Source organism: Meriones unguiculatus, chromosome 19 (assembly GCF_030254825.1).
Source record: "Meriones unguiculatus strain TT.TT164.6M chromosome 19, Bangor_MerUng_6.1, whole genome shotgun sequence".
Taxonomy (NCBI): Eukaryota; Metazoa; Chordata; class Mammalia; order Rodentia; family Muridae; genus Meriones; species Meriones unguiculatus.
In genome coordinates, this window is record NC_083366.1 from 55113705 (window position 1) to 55133122 (window position 19418).

The following is a 19418-nucleotide window of genomic DNA, read 5'->3' on the forward strand; positions in this document are numbered from 1 at the left end:
CATTTGGCACACATGTCATGAGGTTTGAGTTGGGAGCTGGAAAAGCCTCCTATAAAAAAATCTACCAGGGTGCTGGACCACTATTGACTTAGCGGAAACAGGTTCCCATGGCCATTCCATCTCTGGGGGTTATGAGGAAAGAGTGCAAGCCATGATCCATCTACTCAGTCCCATTCCCTATTATTTTCATGTGGGAGCAGCTGTGAAGTGCATTTGAGTGCATTTGAAGACATTGTTCTGATTATGTTCCCAAAGTATGATTATATTCTTTACCTGCTCCATTAGAAGTAAAAAATGAAGAGGTGTGATCAGTGGCCACTGGCTATGGCATTCTCCTCTGATGCTTAATGAAAAAGCAGCCAGGGTCCACTTCCAGGTTCTAAATGCTGACAGACTGCTGAACATCCCATCTTAGTCAAGATCTAGACACCTCCATAGCTTGGTTGGACAAGTCAGATGTTCCATACATGTTTGGCAGTAGAAGAACCAGCTTTTCTCCTGCACACCTGCTTACACTGCATCTGTTCCTGCTAATTCTATTTAAAATATATCAGAATTATCTCACAGTAACATGTGTTCGCTATTGTGCTCATTCAATATCATCTTATGGTAATCACTTCACATCTTCAGAGTCATCAGGTTTGGTGGATATAAAAAACTACGTACGATACAGTGAGAAGAGCTACAGCCCTCACAACGATGCCTAGGCACTGCATGTAGACTGAGCAATATTGAGCGCTGCCCCATTGATGCTATTTTGAACAAATAGAGAGTTGATGGGAAAATTAAAGAGAAAACACATGTGTTTTGTGTGGTTCCCAACTATTAACCAAACATCAATTACACTAGAGTATGAATGATATGTGTTATTTATAGAAATATAAAAAGCAGAGCTCATTGTAAAAAGCATAGAGCCCACCCACTTCAGTTTACAAACAGTCTTTCTTCTGCTTTAGCACAGGGCTAAGTTCTCAGAACCGCATTGCTCATGATTTTGTTATGCAAACATTCTGAAGTGTACTTATGCTACTAATCAACTGTTTGAGGGGTTTTCTTTTTCTCTTGCGCAGACAAGGAAAAGTTCTTTATGCTCTGTTTTGGGCGCTTTTTCTTTCCCTCAGAGGTTGACAGTAGCCATGGCAGTTGGCGGTTGGGACGGGGCAGGTGACACTCTCCAGTGTTGCAGCCGTTAGACCTCAGGAATCTGGACTGTTAGGCAGACATGTGGTACAGCGCCTCCGCAGACCATGGAAATTAGGGTTCCTCAACCCTTGGTGGAAGCTGGTCTTGTAGCATTTAGACAGGCCTAGTTGTCAGGAGTCCTCCGGATTTGGCAGCTCCCAACGTGTATTGCTTTCAGTCAGCAGCTGATATCCTTGGCCCTTAAGACTCAATATTCTCTAGAACTCTTCCAGGCCTGTGATTTCTCTTCTCTCTGGCTAATTTAGTCTAAGTTCTCCATCTCTCTATCTGCAACCTAGTCTGCCGACAACAGCTCCTATTGTAGCCAACCTCTTTTCTCTTTCTCCATTTCTGTAGTCCTGAAAGTAGGTAAAGAAATATCACTTGAGACAACCCTTTTGCTGAGTCTAGTACTGAAACATCATAGGGGTAGTACAAGAGAGTACCTCCCAAAGGACTTACCCAGTAAGCCTGAGCAGAATGACTCTATAGCCAGAGAAGGAGTTCATATTCAAACTGCAGTTATTTGCTATAGAACTACTATAGCTTCACCATTTAGGACCGCTCATGGCCATTGGACCAATCACAGCCTTGTATCTATTGCACTAGTCATGGCAGCCCCTCTACTAGGTCACCAAGGAAAGCACTCTTCCCATGGCCTAGGTAGAAATGGCTGCAGCATCATTTGGAGTTTGCCAAGGTTGTAACAGTAGGAAACTACTGTATAATCTATTTCAAATAGCCCTGGTAGAATCTTTAGCTTCCCAAACCAGGATGCTCAGTTGCTATCATTATGCCCTTTTTTTCAAGGTGGCTGTGAAATGTTCCAGATGACTGGTGTCAATAGAAAGATAGTAGATTTGGTTATTCGATTGTCAATTCCTGCACTCAAGGCAGCTAGGGCAACCAGGAAGGGCCAAACAATGGCCAATTACGGGAGCCAAATTGGTTTATTACCCCCAACATCTTTGCTTATTTACAGGAAAATGAACAACAATAATTATTATCATTAACACTAACAGTTGACAGTGCTTGATAGCTCTCTGTTGCCCTAGGGAGAGGCGAGTCTGCCTCTTCTCTCTTGCACAATCTAAGAATGCCGTGTTGCCACCAGAAGTTATGATCTGTTAGGACAGCCACTATACATGGGTTGAACAATATCTGAATTATACAACTTATGACAATCTTAGAAAATATATCTAAAAGATTTGGTGAATTTTCTAGGACATTACAACTAATTAGTAACAGAGATGAAACAGCAAACCACAACCACATCATTTAACCTATAATTACTGTTTTTTTTTTTTTTTCATTACAACATAAAGCCTCGCCATTTATCTCTCGTAAGGTCAAGAATGACATGAACAAACTCGGGGAAAAAAATGACCAAGTTTGCATCAAGGCAAATTGGCTTCCATAGTAACTTCTGAGAAAATTAGTTGTGTAGTGACTTGGAATAACCTGCATTCAGATACAGAGCTCATCTGAACACATTGACATTTCTAGAAACGTCAGTGTAGAAAGTATCTTGATGCAATATAGGCCCTTGCTGATAGCAACAGCCTAGTGGGTCCATTAGTTTAAGTTGATGAGAAAATGAAGTCTTTTTCAATGATCAACTAGATCTGTGATTTTCAACATATGGCCAGTCTGAACCAGAGAGAACATTTGGAAAAATTGGCTTTCTTGAGTAATGGGAAATAGGTACTTATAGTGAGTTTTGGTTTCTTGGGGGAAAAAAGGTGGGGGGGGGAGTTGTATTATGTTAATATGCTTTGATTTAACCCCAGGTAGAGGATAAGAGGCTGCTTCATAGCGGGTGATAATGATTTGCCTCATGCACTAGCAGGGGTTCAATTTTTGCTAGCTGCTGATCCCTGAGAGGAGCTGGAGGGGCAGGCTCTGAAGAAGAAGGCTGATGCTTCCCTTGCTGCTACTCTATGCTGTTGTTTCAGTTTGATGACAAGAAGCTGGAGATAACCTGAAAAAGAAGATTGGACTTGCCCTAAGAAACCCAACGGTTCTAATCAGCAGGAAGTGGTTAAAGAGATCTGCTTCCTCTTTTCCTTCTAACCTTCTTCTTCTCCTACCTAGTGTTGGAAGGGATAGGGGTTGGAAAGTATGTTTTAAAAAATATACCTACAGGTGCTGATGACAGCTGATGGGTTGAGCCAAGGATGCTGGAAACAGCCTGGAGTGTCCATGATGGCCTCCAAAGATAATTGTACATCTTATGTATTGCTGAGCTGGAAGAGTTCTGGCTTAGGTCTGTATGATCCCCACATGCTTTTTCAGTTAAAATGCAAATTGTTCTTATTAATTTCATCATTGTAATTATTTTTTAATTCATGGGCAAATCCTGCAACAAAATCAGCTATTTCAAACATTAATTAAAATTGGTTATAATTGTTGCTGTTGTTGTTTTTGATAAATTGAAGTTATCTGCTAAGATTAAGAAGAGGAGATTCTTGAACTTTCTCACTTAAAAACAGAAAGGCTGGGCATGTCTAAATTCAGTGGTTCTCAACCTTCAGTGTGCATCAGAAAAACCATGGTGGCTTATTAGTCAGACTTTCTGTTATGAGAGGTTTGGTACTGTGCCCCAAGAGTTGGGCTTTTTAGTAAATCCCCAGGTAATGCTTCTGGTCTGTGACTAAGCTTTAAGACTCACTCTGTGCTCTGATCCAATCCCTAGGACAAGTGAGCATTGTTTGTTTTTGTTTTTATTTAATTTGGGTTTGTTATGAGCAGGCCAATAGCCATTTTATTTTCATGATGGCATTTATGTCAATGAAACTGGAGTTGAAAATTGTCCCTTAAAATCCTGCCTCTTGGTGCTACGTGCTTTCCCTTGAGCTCCATTGTCCTGCCCATGGGCTCGGCCTGCCTTCTTTAATAGGCCTGCCAGACCACAGGAAAATCACGGTTAGACCTTTCCCCCCCAATCTCCTGCCTGCCTGCTCTATCTGGGGCATGGCCAACAGCAGTGAGTTGTGATCTGTCACCTGAGCTCCATCATCAGGCCCCTAGCTCTGCCTCCCTGCCCACATTAGAGCTTCCAGCCAACACCAGGGACAACCAGATGGCTAAAAGCCACCTTAGGAACACGATCAAAAAGAGCCAGGGCAATATTGCACCAGCAGAGCCCAGTACAACAAGCTCTGAATATCCTAACACAACTGAAGCACAAGAAGATGACATATAAAGATGTCATTGTATAAAACCTTATAAAGATGATCGAGGCCTTTAACGAGGAAATAAAAAATTCCTTAAAGAAATACAGGAGAATGCAATCAAAGAGATGAAGGAAATGAATAAACTCTTAAAATTTGAAAATGAAAACAAAAGCAATAAAGAAAATATAAACTAAGGGCATCCTGGAGATGTAAAACCTAGGTAAGAGAACAGGAACTACAGATGTAAATATCAACAGAATACAATAGATGGAAGAGAGAATCTCAGGCATAGAAGATACAATTGGAGAAACCAATACTTCGGTTAAAGAAAAAGTTAAAACTAAAAAATTCCTGACACAAAACATTCAAGAAATTTGGGACATTATGAAAAGATAAAACCTAGAATAATAGGAATAGAAGAAGAAGACTCCCCGTATCCAAGGGCCAGAAACTATTTTCAACAAAATAATAGAAGAAAATTTTCCCAACTTAAAAAAAGAGATGCTTATAAACATACAGGAATCTTACAGAACACCAAAGTGAATTAAACAAGAAAAGAAAATCCTCCTGCTACATAATAATCAAAACACTAAATGCACAGAACAAATAAAAAATATTAAAAGTTGAAAGGGAAAAAGTCCAAGTAGCATATACATGCAGAACTATCAGAATTATATGTCACTTCTCAACAGAGACTCTAAAAGCTAGAAAGGCCTGGAGAGATATCTTGCAGACTCTTAAGAAACCACAGATGTTAGCCCAGACTACAATACTCAGCAAAGCTCTTTATCAACATAGATTGAGAAAACAAGATATTCCATGACAAAACCAAACTTAAACACTATCTATGCACACATCCAGCCCTACAGAAGACACTAGAAGGAAAGCTTTAAGCCAAGGAAGTTGACTACACCTAAGAAAACACAAGGAATAAATAACTCCAACCAGCAAGACCAAACAAAGGAAAGCACAATGTGCACACACAGACCACACACATACACACACACACACACACACAACCAACAACAACATCAAAATAAAATGAATTAACCATCATTGGTCATTAAAATCTCTCAGGATCGATGGATTCAACTCTCCAATAAACAGATATAGGCTAACAGAATGGATGCCTAAACAGGGCCATCATTCTGTTATATACAGGAAACACAATTTAGGAGCAAAGATAAACATTACTTCAGGCTATAGGGCTGGAAAAAGGTTTTCCAAGCAAACAGACACACAGACACAGAAGCAAGCTGAGTAGCCATTATAATATATAATAAAATAGACTTTAAACCAAAATTAATCAAAAGAGATGGAGAAAAATACTTCATACTCATCAAAGGAAAAATCCACCAAGTTGACATCTCCATTCTGAACGTCTATGCCCCAAATTCCAAAAAGAAACATTTACTAAAGCTGAACTCACACATAGAATGCCACACGTTAATAGTGGGAGACTTCAATACCCTACTCTAACCAATAGACATGTCCTCAAGACAGAAACTAAACAAAGAAATAATGAAAACAACTAACATATGGATCAAATGGACCTAACAGATCTTTACAGAACATTTCACCCAAACAATAAAGAATATACCTTCTTCATAGTACCTCACAGATCCTTCTTTATAACTGACCATGTAGTCAGTCACAAACCCAGCCTCAATCGATACAAGATAATTGAAATAACTTTGTGTATCTTATCAGACCACCATGGACTAAAGCTGGACTTCAACAACAACAGAAAGCCTACATACTAATGGAAACGGAACAATTCTCTACTCAATGACTACTGGGTCAGGGAAGAAATAAAAAAATTAACGACTTTCTAAAATTCAATGAAAATGAAGTCACAAACATACCCAGACTTGTGGGACACAATGAAACCAGTGCTAAGAGGAAAGTTGATAGCATTGAGTGTTTTCATAAAGAAATTGGAGAGACGTCATGCTAGCAGCTTAAAAGCACACCTGAAACCTCTAGAACAACAACAAAGCAAACACACCCAAGAGGAGTAGATGGAAGGAAATAATCAAACTCAGGGCTAAGATCAATAAATTAGAAACAAAGAGAAAAAGACAAAGAATCAACAAAACCAAAACCAAGAGCTGGTTCTTTGAGAAAATCAGCAATACAGACAAATCCTTAGCCAAACTAACCAAACTAAAAGGCAAAGAGAAAGTATCAAAATTAACAAAGCCAGAAATGAGAAGAGGGACATAACAACAGACACTGAGGAGAGAATCGTTAGGCCTCACTTCAAAAGCCTGCACTCTACAAGAAATGAATGATTTTCTTGATAGATACCAATTACCAAACTTATATCAAGATCAGGTAAACAATTTAAATAGTCATATAACCCCTAAGAAAATAGAAGCAGTCATTAAAGTCTACTAACCAGAAAAGACCCAGGTCCAGATGGTTTTAGCACAGAATCCTACCAGACTTTCACAGAAGAATTAATATACCAATACTCCTCAAACTATTCCACAAAATAAAAACAAAAGGATCATTGCCAAACTCATTCTATGAAGCCACAGTTACCCTGAAACTTAAACAACACAGACTCAACAGAAAGAAAAATAATTTCAGACCAATTTCCCTTATGAATATTAATGTAAAAACACTCAATAGAATACTTTTGAAAGAGCAACCATTAACTTTATATGGAAAAATAAAAGAGCCAGGACAGCTAAAACAATTCTGAAACAAACAAACAACAACAACAAAAAAGCAACAACAACAACAAAAATTTTTGGAGGTATCACCATTGCTGATTTCAAGCTGCACTACAGAGCAATAGAAATAAAATACCACGATATTGGCATAAAAATAAACATGCTGATCAAAGGAATTGAATGGAAGACCCAGTAAGCAATCCATACACCTACATACATCTGATTTTTGACAAAGAAGCCAAAACCATACAATGGAAAAAAGAAAGCATCTTCAATAAATGGTGCTGGTCTAACTGAATGCCAGTAGGAGAATGAAAATAAACCCATATTTATCACCCTGGACAAAACTCAAGTCCAAGTGGCTGAAAAACCTCAACATAAAACCAGATGCATTAAATCTATTAGAAGAGAAAGTGGGAAAAGCCTCAAACTTATTGGCATGGGAGACAATTCCCCAAACAAAACACCGACAACTCAGGCACTGAGATCAACAACTAATAATTTATGAGGTCCATGTGAGGCCTCATGAAACTGAAAAGTTTCTGTAAGGCAAAGGAGACTGTCAATAAGACAAAATGGCAGCCCACTGAATGGGAAAAGGTCTTAACCAACCCTACACCAGACAGAGGGCTAATATTCTAAATATAAAAAGAACTCAAGAAATTAAATGCTAACAAACCAAATAACCCAAACAGAACTAAACAGAATTCTTAACAGAGGAATCGGTAATGGAAGAGAAACACTAAAAGAAATGTTCAATTTCCTTAGTCAGCAGGGAAACAAAAATCAAAATGGCTCTGAGATTCCATCTTACACCCATCGGAATGGCTAGGACCAAAACTCAAATGACAGTACAGGCTGGAGAGGATGCAGAGCAAGGGGAACACTCCTTCATTGCTGATGGGAGTGCAGCTTCGCACAACCACTTTAGAAATCAATCTCAGTAACCAAGTGGGTTTCCCCAGTAAGAGGAACAGAAACCATTTCTGACATGAACTTAATGACTGGCTTCTTCCTCCCCCACCCACGAGGGAGGAACAGTCTTGCCAGGCCACAGAGGAGGACATGGCAGCCAGTCCTGAATATACCTGATAAGCTAGGGTCAGATGGAAGGGGAGGAGGACATCCCCTAGCAGTGGACTTAGAAAAGGGCAGGGAAGAGATGAGGGAGGGAGGGTGGGATTGGGAGGGAATGAGAGAGGGGGTTATGGCTGGGATACAAAGTAAATAACCCGTGATTAATATAAAAAATAAAAATTAATAAAAAATTAAAAAAAGAAAAAAAGTCAATCTGGAAGTTTCTCAGAAAACTTGGAATAGATCTACCTGAAGACCCAGCTATACCACTCCTGGGCACATACACAAAAGATGTTCCACCATACAACATGGACACTTTCTCAAGTATGTTTACAGCAGCTTTATTTGTAATAGCCAGAAACTAGAAACAACCTAGATGTCACTCAGCTGACAAATGGATAAAGAAAGTGTGGTATATTTACACAAAGGAATACTACTCAGGGATGAAAAGCAAGGACATCATGTGACTTACAGGCATATGGATGGAACTGGAGAAGATCATCCTGAATGAGGTAACTCAGACCCAGAAAGACAACATGGTACGTACTCACTCATAAGTAGATATTAGCCATGAAGTATAGGATAACCAATCTTTAATCCACAGACCCAATTCTTTGCTTCTGCCAAATAACAAGGAGGGCCCAAGGGAGTATGCTTGAATCTCACTCAGAAGGGAAAATAAAGTAGACATTGGAGGTGGATAGAGGGAAGGAACTGGGTAAGAGAGAGGGTGGAGTGGGGAATGGGGGGTCTGCAGTGGGGAGAGGGTGGGAGAAGGCTGGAAGAGAAAACAGAGATTGGTGTGAGGGATTGGTGGGACAAGGCAGAGATCTGGGATGGGGAGGCTCCCAGGAGTCTCTGAGGGTGACCCTAGTCAAGATATCTAGCAGTGGGGGACATGAAACCTAAACTGGCCACTTTCTGTATCCAGGCAGGAATTCCAATAGAGGGAGGGAGACACCAACCCACAAAACTTTTGATCCCCAAATTTTCCTGCCTACAAGACATGCAGGGACAAAGGTGGAGCAGAGATCGAGGGAATAGCCAACCAGTGACTGGCCCAAACTAAGACCTACCCCATGGGAGAGAGCCAACCCCGGATACTATTAATGATACTCTGCTATGCTTCCAGACAGGAGCCTAGCATAACTGTCTTATGAGAAGCTTCATCCAGCAGCTGATGGAAACAGATGCAGAGACCGGAGCCAAACATTAGACAGAGCTCAGGGAGTCTTGTGGAATAGTGATGGCGAAAGATTCAGGGAGCCAGAGGGGTCAAGGACACCATAAGAAGGCCAACAAAGTAACCTAACCTAGGCCCATGGTGGCTCACAGAGACTGAACCACCAACCAAAAAGCATGAATGGACTGGACCAAGGCCCCCTAGACATATGTAGCAGGTGTACAGCTCAGTCATCATGTGGGTCCCCTACCAAGTGGAAAGGAGCCTCTCTCTGACTCTCCCTGACTTTGGATCCATTTCCTGTAGCTCAGCTGCTTTGTCAGGGCTCAGTGGGAGAGGATGTGCCTAGTTCTGCTGCAGCTTGATGTGCCAGGGTGGGTTGGTAACCATGAGAAGGGGTCTCCTTCTCTGAGAGGAAGGAGAGAAAAGGGTGCGGTAAAGAGGCTATGAGGGTAGAACTGGGAGAAAAGGAAGGAGGAGGCATTTATCAGGATGTAAAGTGAATAAACAAATTAATAAAGAAATTCAAAAAACACTAGAAACCCCTGCCTCTTGAAGTGTTTGGTTCAGCAGAACACTTTTTTATTGTCACAAGTGTTGACAACGTCATCTAGAAACACTGCAAGAATCGGGAAGAAGCATTTTCCCTATAAGCCCTCTCTCCTTTTCCTATCTAAAATGTGTTACTATTGATTTAATGAAGGATTAGGCATGTAGACAGCTTCTAGCCTGACATTAACAGGGTTAACTGTGAAACAGCCATGTAATTTCTGGTTATTAAGTTTGCAATTGGATTTGCATACTATTGACGCCTGATCCCAGGAGTGCATCTGTGATACGAACAACATAAAACCAAATAAATAAAAAAATAAAGAAAAAGAGAGAGAGAAAAAAGAGGCCAGCTTGTCAGCAACTTCCACTCAGTCGACTTTTCCCTCTCCTGTTTACATTTGTTTTCCTACACTGTAAGTCAGTTGAGAACCAGGTAAAAGAAGAGTCGGTGATAATGGTGTATATTCTGGCTGGAAAATTCTAGTCCCGAACAGCAGGCCTGGCTTTGATGACGTCTCATAATCAAGCTGTGTGCGGTATGACTTGACTTAGTGTCTAGGGCATGTTCATCTACACGTTGGAAAGCCCGATGTTGCAGACTGTACAGTCCATGTGCTCAGGAAAGAGGTGCCAGTTCATCAGGCTTCTGTTTTTGCAGGGAAGATGTTGCCTCTTCCTCTCCAGGAGACACTCGCCAGGATAACTGAGGACTTGGTTAGCAGTTAGATAATATCATTTTCTAGGCACAGTGGGGGACAGGATTTAAAGATGCTGCTCAATTAGGCTAGTCACAGAGAACTGCTGTCGCCCATCAGCTCCCAAGTACAGCTGTGTTGACCTTGAGTTTGGAAGGGCAGCAAATTAAATGCACTTAGACTATGATTATTTAAATTTCTTAAATTATGTGTATATGTGTGTGTGTGTGTATTGTGTGCACTTTTGTTAGTGAGATTTTCTTTATCACAGTGAATATTTTCTATGTGCTCATCTCTACCAAATATCCTGATCAAATGAGTACAATGCAGGGAAGTTGTATTCTGTTATGGACTGGGCACACTTCTCTTTAATTTGCTGCTCATTTTCAGGTCCAGAGAAAGGAGACAGCTCTTTGCCAAACTCTGTGGGGTCTATAGGAAATAGACACACAGCCGGATTCCACTTAGATGTTAATGTGTGGACTCTAAGTAGCCTTTGTTTTATTCATTCAGGTCTTTGTCTAGTGAAAGGATGGTATCACCTTTAGATGTACATTAGTACAAGTTGAAATTGCTCTGTTCCAGAGAAATCACACAGGAGCTGTTCCAGAAGACAAGAAACCTTCATGGAACAGATCCACATATATGTGTGCACACACATACACACACACAAACACACATTCATACATGCAGGAAGACACACAAACACACACATGTGAGAGGGTGTGTGCATAGACACACAACTCTCTAATAATATGTATGATCAGGAATATACACAGATCCCTTATTCTAAGTATTTAATTGCATAGTTAAAGTCATTAATTCATCAATCTGTCTTCTCTTCTTTTACTCATGTTACATTTATATATATACATTTATATATATATATATACATTTATATATATATATACATATATACATATATATTGAATAGCATGGGCCATGGGCCAGATGCTACCTGCTCTAGTTGTGCTTATACAGACTCTTAATAACAGTTGTTTCTTATACCTCAATATTTCTAGCAGAATTCTATAAGCCATGCAGTGGAGTGATTTTGGGGGGAGAGGGTGATCGCTAGTTGGTTGGTTGGTTTTTGTATAAAGTAAGTGAAATACCACAGTGTATAAACTGTAATGGGTGACTTTAGGTAAAGCAATAGAATATATTATTCTGTATAAGTTGACTAACCATTGATTACAGTAGAAGATTGTACCTACATCACAGAGTTACGTACACATGTGACAGGGTTACCAGTAGGATCAGATCCTAGTCATTATTCCCAACATTAAAATTTCCTGGAAAATATAGCCTCTGCAGGAAAAATGTTTCTTAGCATAATATGAATCTCACAGAATAGCCAAATTAACTTCCATGACTTTATTATTATGTTATTATTATTATTATTATTATTATTATTATTATTTATTTTTTTTTTCAAATCTTCAATAGGGCTGGGTGTGACAGTACACGCTTTTAATGTCAGCATTCAGGAGGTATGTGAATCACTGTGAGTTTGTGGCCAGCTGGTTATAACAAGTCAAAGGACAGCCATGGCTGTCATAGTGTGTCCCTATCTCAAAAACACAATCTGCAATATTTTCACATTCTCACAGGATCCTATAAAATCACACCTTTTAATAATAAAGAGTGTTAGAGATGACTGTGTTATAAGATAGCCCTGACATTATCCTTTGAGGTCATTGGAAACCTGAAATTTGTAAAATTCAGGTTGACACACTACAATACCAGTTTCAAAAGAGAAATAACTTTAACACTTTCATTCAGAGATAGCTCTTTGCCAGGCTCCCCAGGGTTCACATCATGTTGAGGCCTGCTCTTTGTGGAAACTGACACACTGGCAGCCATTTTTGTGTTCAACTTCCATTTTGTTTATAAGGTGAAGTTAAGTTAAAAAATTTTAACTTACTTCCTAGACGTAGGTATTCATAACTGACACTAACAGAACCTCCAGAGAGTCAAGTGGGCTTTGTATTGCATTATGACTCAATGGTGTCATAATTCATGCTCTGTTATCTTCACACTTGGCTACACTCCGGTTGCACTCTATATTATCTCTGTACTTGGCTTTACTCTGGTAGTGCTCTGGAAGACCCTAACCACCACCTCACTTACCTCACTCGGGGCAAATCAGCTTAAAGCTTAGCTGATAATAATTTGTCTAGTTGGACAAAATTAATTATAACATATTACTTCCCCCTGCTTTCTGCACTCGGTTTCCCTATAAAAAGACTGCTTTAAGAGAAGGTCCATGTCACAGTTTGGCTCCCAGGTCCGCTGTGTCACTGTCTGCAGTCAGCCTTGTTTTGAGGTGTGCATTCTCTCAATAAACCATCCATATCTGACTGAGACCAGAGTACGAGTGATTTGTGTGGCTATTCTTAGACCACGACACATGACAGACACACAGACAAACCATGCTTAGAAGTGAACACGTGGACTCACTAAATGGCCTTTGTCTCATTCATTCAGGTGTCTATTTCTTGAAGGGGGGATGTCATAATGTTGTGCTGGTTTTAAGAATCTCTAAAAAAGGAGTAAAAAATATCAGAAAGAACAGATTTCATTTTCAAAAGGATTTTCGGGGAAATGAAACTGACATTGGTTGTTGGAAATCTTCATTGTTTTGTTATAAACATTCCTTGATCTTTAGTATGTAATTATCTCACAAAAGTTAAAAGGATGTATCTAAATGTAGACTAGCAATAAATGCCACTATAAAAGTAAACTCTTATTTTGGTAAAAAAAAAAAAAAATGACCAACACAGGTAAACAAAAGAATTGTGTAGGACAGATGGTAAGCTAGTTAAGTGGACATTTTTTCACAGAGCAACCTCAGGTGACATTAGAGAGGAGAAGGTAGGGCCAAGACACACAGATCCTGGGGTAGCCTTCACATTCAGATGCTTTGGGAGTGGTGCATCTTCAGCAATTTTGCAACTTGTGGTTAGATAAATACTTGATATCTTAAGTGGGGAGAGCATTCACACAGTGACTTGGGCTCAGCGCACACAGGGATGTCATAGCCAGGTTGGTGGTTCCTTAGCCCCACATTGGACAGGAAAAAGGCCGAAAAAAGGGGGTTGAATTGGTGACTCCCAATTCTTTTTACTTCAGGCCACTCATATTCCTGAAGAAAATGAGATAGGATTAGTCCGTTTTATTTTGATATGACAGAATACCTGAAGTTCCATAACTTTATAAAGAAAGGGTTTTGTTGCACTCACCAACTTCATGTCTGAAACCTGAAGTTCTGACATCCTGTTGGATCCTCCCCTGGTGAGGACATAATGGCAGATGCAATGGCGAGTTGCAGATAACACTGCAAGGCTGAGAGTGTCTTGCCTCTTAGATAACAACTCTTTCTCAAGAACTACCCAACACTTCTGTAGAAAAGCAAAGAATACGTATGATGTCCCAGTAGGCCCCACCCCTTGAAGGCTCACACTACCTCCCAATGCTGGTTACTGAACACCAAGTCTCCATCACACAAACCCTTCAATGAAACCAACTCTCTGTACCATACCAGAGGCAAGGCATTTGGTAGTGCCTTAGGCATGTGGCACAAATCTTTCTGCTGGTGAGTGTCAGATGGGGTACATTCTGTTACATGGAGATGCCACCAGCAGCCTCCTTCTCCAGGAACTCAATGTGGCTCTGCCTGTTGAATGTGAGAGTAGCCAGGAATTTAGGGATTGGCTTGTTTGGACACAATTATCTTAGCTCTAAAACCAACCAAACAACAATAAACGGATAAAAGCAAACCCAATTATCTAAAAGTAGCTGTGCCATGTCAGAGTAGTCCTCTATCCTATGAACCAACATTATCAGCTGGTTTATGGTTAAATCCTAGATTATATTCTAAAGACGCCTTGATCCCAAGGAGGCTACATTTTGTTTTATCCTGAATACTCATGGGTGGGAGGCAACAAAATCCCTCGCACTAAAGGTTGACTGAAGACAAAAATGTCCTTGGTAGGATACTTCTTAAGGGTGGGTTAGGACAGCATCAGACTTTGTTATCTCTAAGTAGAGACAGATTTTTCTCTAGAATTCCCTAGTTCGGAGTTTCTGAAAAACTTTGGAAGGCCTGCCTTGATCAAATAATGTTTGTAAGTTTTAGGAGCCTTGATTTTGTTTTTCTCTGACCATCCCTTCCCATCCATTTTCTGCACCAATTAGTTCTATATGGATACATGGGTCTGTTTCCCATGATGGTTTTTAAATCACCCTGACAGCGCATCACACACACACACACACACACACACACACACACACACACACACACACACACATTCTTACACTGTCTCCCTCTCCTTCACCACCCCAAACTACCTTCCCAGTCCTCCCCACACACCACACAAAGGCATAGAATGTTTATTTCTGTCTTTGTTTTCAGTTCTTCTTCTGCAAAGGAACTAAGGAATAATCGTGAATGCAATGCTATCCAAAATGTACTGGGGTCTCCTGGGAATCAACTATGTTGACAAGAAGTGAAAGTCATCTCTCGCCTTGTTGTTTAAGAGCCCAGCATGTGAGACAGTTGTCAAACTCTTCGACTAATGTTCCTGGTGGTCTAACCTGAGCTCTTGACAATCTCTTTGGTACAAATCAATATTTCCCTCTGCATCCATATTCTGCTTTTTCCACGTTCAGAAACTCCTCTGAGATAAACAAGCTTCTGCTTACTGGAAGGTAATAGATTGTACATATGAATACCATGATGGTTGTTAATTGACCATAGATTATGACTAGAACAAACAGGCTTTGAGTCATGTTTGCAGTAGTTTCCTATTCATAACGCAAAGGCTAAGAATAGAATCCGTGCTCTTTCCACTTTCTCCTTGGCCTTCTGACCTACACCCCTGCAATCTGTGTCTGGCTCAAAATAAGCAATGCATTATTCTGCTATCTTTGTCTGACTATTTTAGCTGAATTGAAACAAATGTACCTCTAAAATATATGCATACTAACCCAGTGGGGACCAACAGAGAGCTGCTCAATAGGCATTTATTCAAGTTAATTCTGCTACTAAAAAAAAATTGAAATAGAGAAGCACAAGTTATTGTACTTGCAGATTACACACATTTTGTTTAATTGTGTATAAATGAAGCTAGAGGGAACATAATTCTGTCATTTTCTATGCCAGGAACTGAGGTGAGCAGGTTTTTGGACGTTTGAGTAATACAAGCTGATGCTACTGGCAGTCATTAGCCCACAGTTATGTCGACAGCACACATCTCTCATTCCACTGAGTATTGCACTGGTTCCTACATTGGAAAGTTTTCTAATTCCAAGAAAATTTCTAAATGTGGGCTCTAAGTTAATCTTTCAGCACTAAACAGCCAAGCTATAAAAAGAATAAGAAAGAAGAAAACACTTTTATGTTGAATGTTAAAAGTGAGGGAAAATTCTATCTGTAGCTTTTTGTCAATTGTTCCAAATGCCAAACATAGGTCTTGAGTCTTCATACTTTTCTCTTCAGAGATGTTAACACCAAACTTGGCTGTTACCAAGCTGTACGGGGCATAATAACAATTTTGTAAGGCACCAGAGGTTTGGATGGTGGTTGTGTGGGGTAGAAAATCATATCCACTAGACACACAGTAACAGTTCAATTTTTATATAAAATTTCCTATTTTTCATTCTATGTGGTTTAGAACATTCAAAGAGATTAAAGGCCAACTTATTTTTTTTCTATATTAATTACACTTTATTCACTTTGTATCCCTCCCCCCGTGGTACCCTCTCTCCTCCCGTCCCAATCCCTCCCTTCCTCCACCCTCTGCATGCATGCCCCTCCCCAAGTCCACTGGTAGGGGAGGACTTCTTTTCCTTCCTTCTGATCCTAGTCAATTAGGTCTCATCTGGAGTGGCTGCATTGTCTTCTTCTGTGGCCTGGTAATGCTGCTTCCCCCTCAGGGGGAGGTAATTAAAGAGCAGGCCAATCAGTTCATGTCAGAGACAGTCCTTGTTCCTATTACAATGGAACCCACTTGGATACTGAACTGCCATGGGCTACATCTGTGCAGGGGTCTTAGGTTATCTCCATGCATAGTCCTTGGTTGGAGTATCAGTCTCAGGAAAGACCCCTGTGCTCAGATTTTTTGGTTCTGTTGCTCTCCTTGTGGAGTTCCTGTCCTCTCCAGATCTTACTGTTTCTCACTTCTTTCCTAAGATTCCCTGAATTTACCTTCTTCTCAGCACCTCATGGAACCTTAAGGCCAACTTATTAAATAGCTTCTTTCAACTGAGGAAAAGTCACTCTTGCATACCTTATTAGACACTTCCTTTCTACAGCTTCCTATGTCATAGAGCTGATATCCTGGGCCACTCCTAGTTAAGTTGCCACTGTCTGTTGGGAAGAAAATGAGAAATCAGAAAAAAGTGTTTTTATTACTGGACACAATAGTAACATTTTACAGTCTCAAATGCGGGGAGGTACCAAGCATAGTATAGATAAGAACGCAGTTTACATCTCAGACTAGCGAGTACTCATGGTGGGAATTCACGTGTGGTACTCTAATTGAATGCAGTGTCTTTTAGTCGTCAGGGTTGTCATGCGGATTGGACAATCAGAATTGTAGACACACCATTGCATAGGTATGTGACACCACTTCCAAATGTCTGCTACATAGAGCTCTTTAATATATGTGTGCTTTCTATTCTCCTGGTAGCTGCTGGAATCCAGCAAGTTTGGTCGTAATGGGGATCTTCGTACAGTGAAACATGGCAGTGATAAGGGTGAGATTGCTGTTGTGGAGACCACAAGCAGCAAAGAAATTCTTTAAGGCATCCCGTCTCATCATCACTGGGAGCCAAAGAGAAATGACAAATATATTTTACTTTTGGCATCATTTTTGAGTCATTAGACGTTTGTGTAATCAGCTACATTTCTGACTAAAGATTAAGTTGCCTGTCCATATTTTGTCTCAGAACTTCAAAAGCACAGGGTTAAAAACAAGATAAAACAAATGAGAGTAATTTTAAAAGAATGATTGCTATAAAATAAAATTGATTTTATGAACACCCTGTCATCTATCTTTCTATCTAGGAATATATATATCTAGGTTAACATTTAATAGATTTGCCTGATCTGTGTGCAAATGTCATATATCTATATCTATCTATCTATCTATCTATCTATCTATCTATCTATCTATCTATCTATCTATCTATCTTGGACAGGGTGCTGTTTGTATTAGCATGCATTATATTTATCCATCTCTTCAAATTCCCTCAACTCACCACATACCTAAGCTTCCCCATGTCAGCCCAGGAGACCCTGCTCCAGACACAGACCTCGTGTTTCTCTCATCTACACTGGTGAGAACCTGGAAGAGCTCGGTGACGCCACTGCACACCGCTGTGCTCACACGTGCACAATGTACACAAATGAGGGAGGGAGTGACCTTTACACTTCCGACTTGACTGGCCACGCTTGGAAGCTGCTGCACAAGCTCAGCTTCTCCACGTATTCTTGGAGGGAGCAGTTCTGAGACATCCCAGGGAAGCCAGCAGAAATGAGACAATGCCATCTAAGCAGGTTATTTCAGGAACGTGTCCTTGTATTCCCTCCCGGCCATCCCTTTCTTGTGTCACACTCTTGTCTTCTCTTCCTGATTCTTGGATTCCCAAGAGGGCCCTCAAGCTCTTAGGCTTTGTGGGGCTCTAGGACTAAATCCTTTGGCCCGGGCATGCCCTCAGAAAACAGAATGTAGGTGCTGACACAATGGTGACCCTATACAAGTGGATGGTTGGCAGTGATCATCTCTGGCAGGAAGTGACAGCAAAATCAGTGACACACATGCTTGAAGGTCATTACAATGAGCCTTTAAAAAAAAGCAAAGTCTGGGGTACATGGCATCATATGACAGCAGCAAGACACAGCTCACCTTTCACTTCTCTGCTGTGTGGTTATTCTCTGCTTCATTCCATTATTCTTATTGTTCTTCCTCGTTCTTGACCTGGGAGAAGGCTGTTCTTTAGCCTTTTTAAAGTCATACCCGATCAGACCTCTCTTCCTGTTGAATAGGTTCCTAAAACAAGATGCATTCTCCGCAATACAGCTTTAGACACATTCCCTAAAAAGTTATTATTCATTTTCACTTTCAGTCAGTTTGAAATATTTTCCAATTTTCTGTTGATTTCTTCATTAACCTCTGGGTTATACAAACGTGTCTCTTATTTAATTTCTGAAACACCTGTGGTTTTCCTTTTTCTCTTTGTGTTATTTAGCTTCTGTGTTATTAACTTTTCTTGTTTTGTGACAAAATAAGTTCTTGACATAAGCAACTTATAGGGAAAAAAGGTTCGGTTTTTTTTTTGGGGGGGGGGCTTGGTTTTTTTAAGGCATAGCCCCTCATCGTGAGGAAGGTATAATATACTTCAGGGAAGGAAGAATATGCAACCAGAGCTCATTATGTTAGGGCCAAGCAGGAAGCAGGAAGCTTGGAGTGGAACCATTTAAGGCCTACTAGGTGATCCAATGACAGTCAGGGTCCATGTCCCAAAGATTTTACCACATCCAAAAACAGAACCGCTGACTAAGGATGAAGTACACAGACATAAGCCTGTAGAAGATGTTTCTAAATCAAACTGTAACCCCACTCCAATTTCCCAATTTATATCACTTTAATAACTTACCAATATTTTCACTTGGGAAGCTTCAGGAAATTGCATGTAGGCCCCGATGGACATGAAGGATGTGTTTTACCACTGAGTTCCAGCTCTTACAACTATGTTGTTCAAATTTAGTTTTACTGTTGTCAAAAAACATGTTCTGTCCAATCACCATTATTTCAAGAGTTTTGAAACTTCTTGTATGGTCACCATAGTGTCCACCTAAGGACAT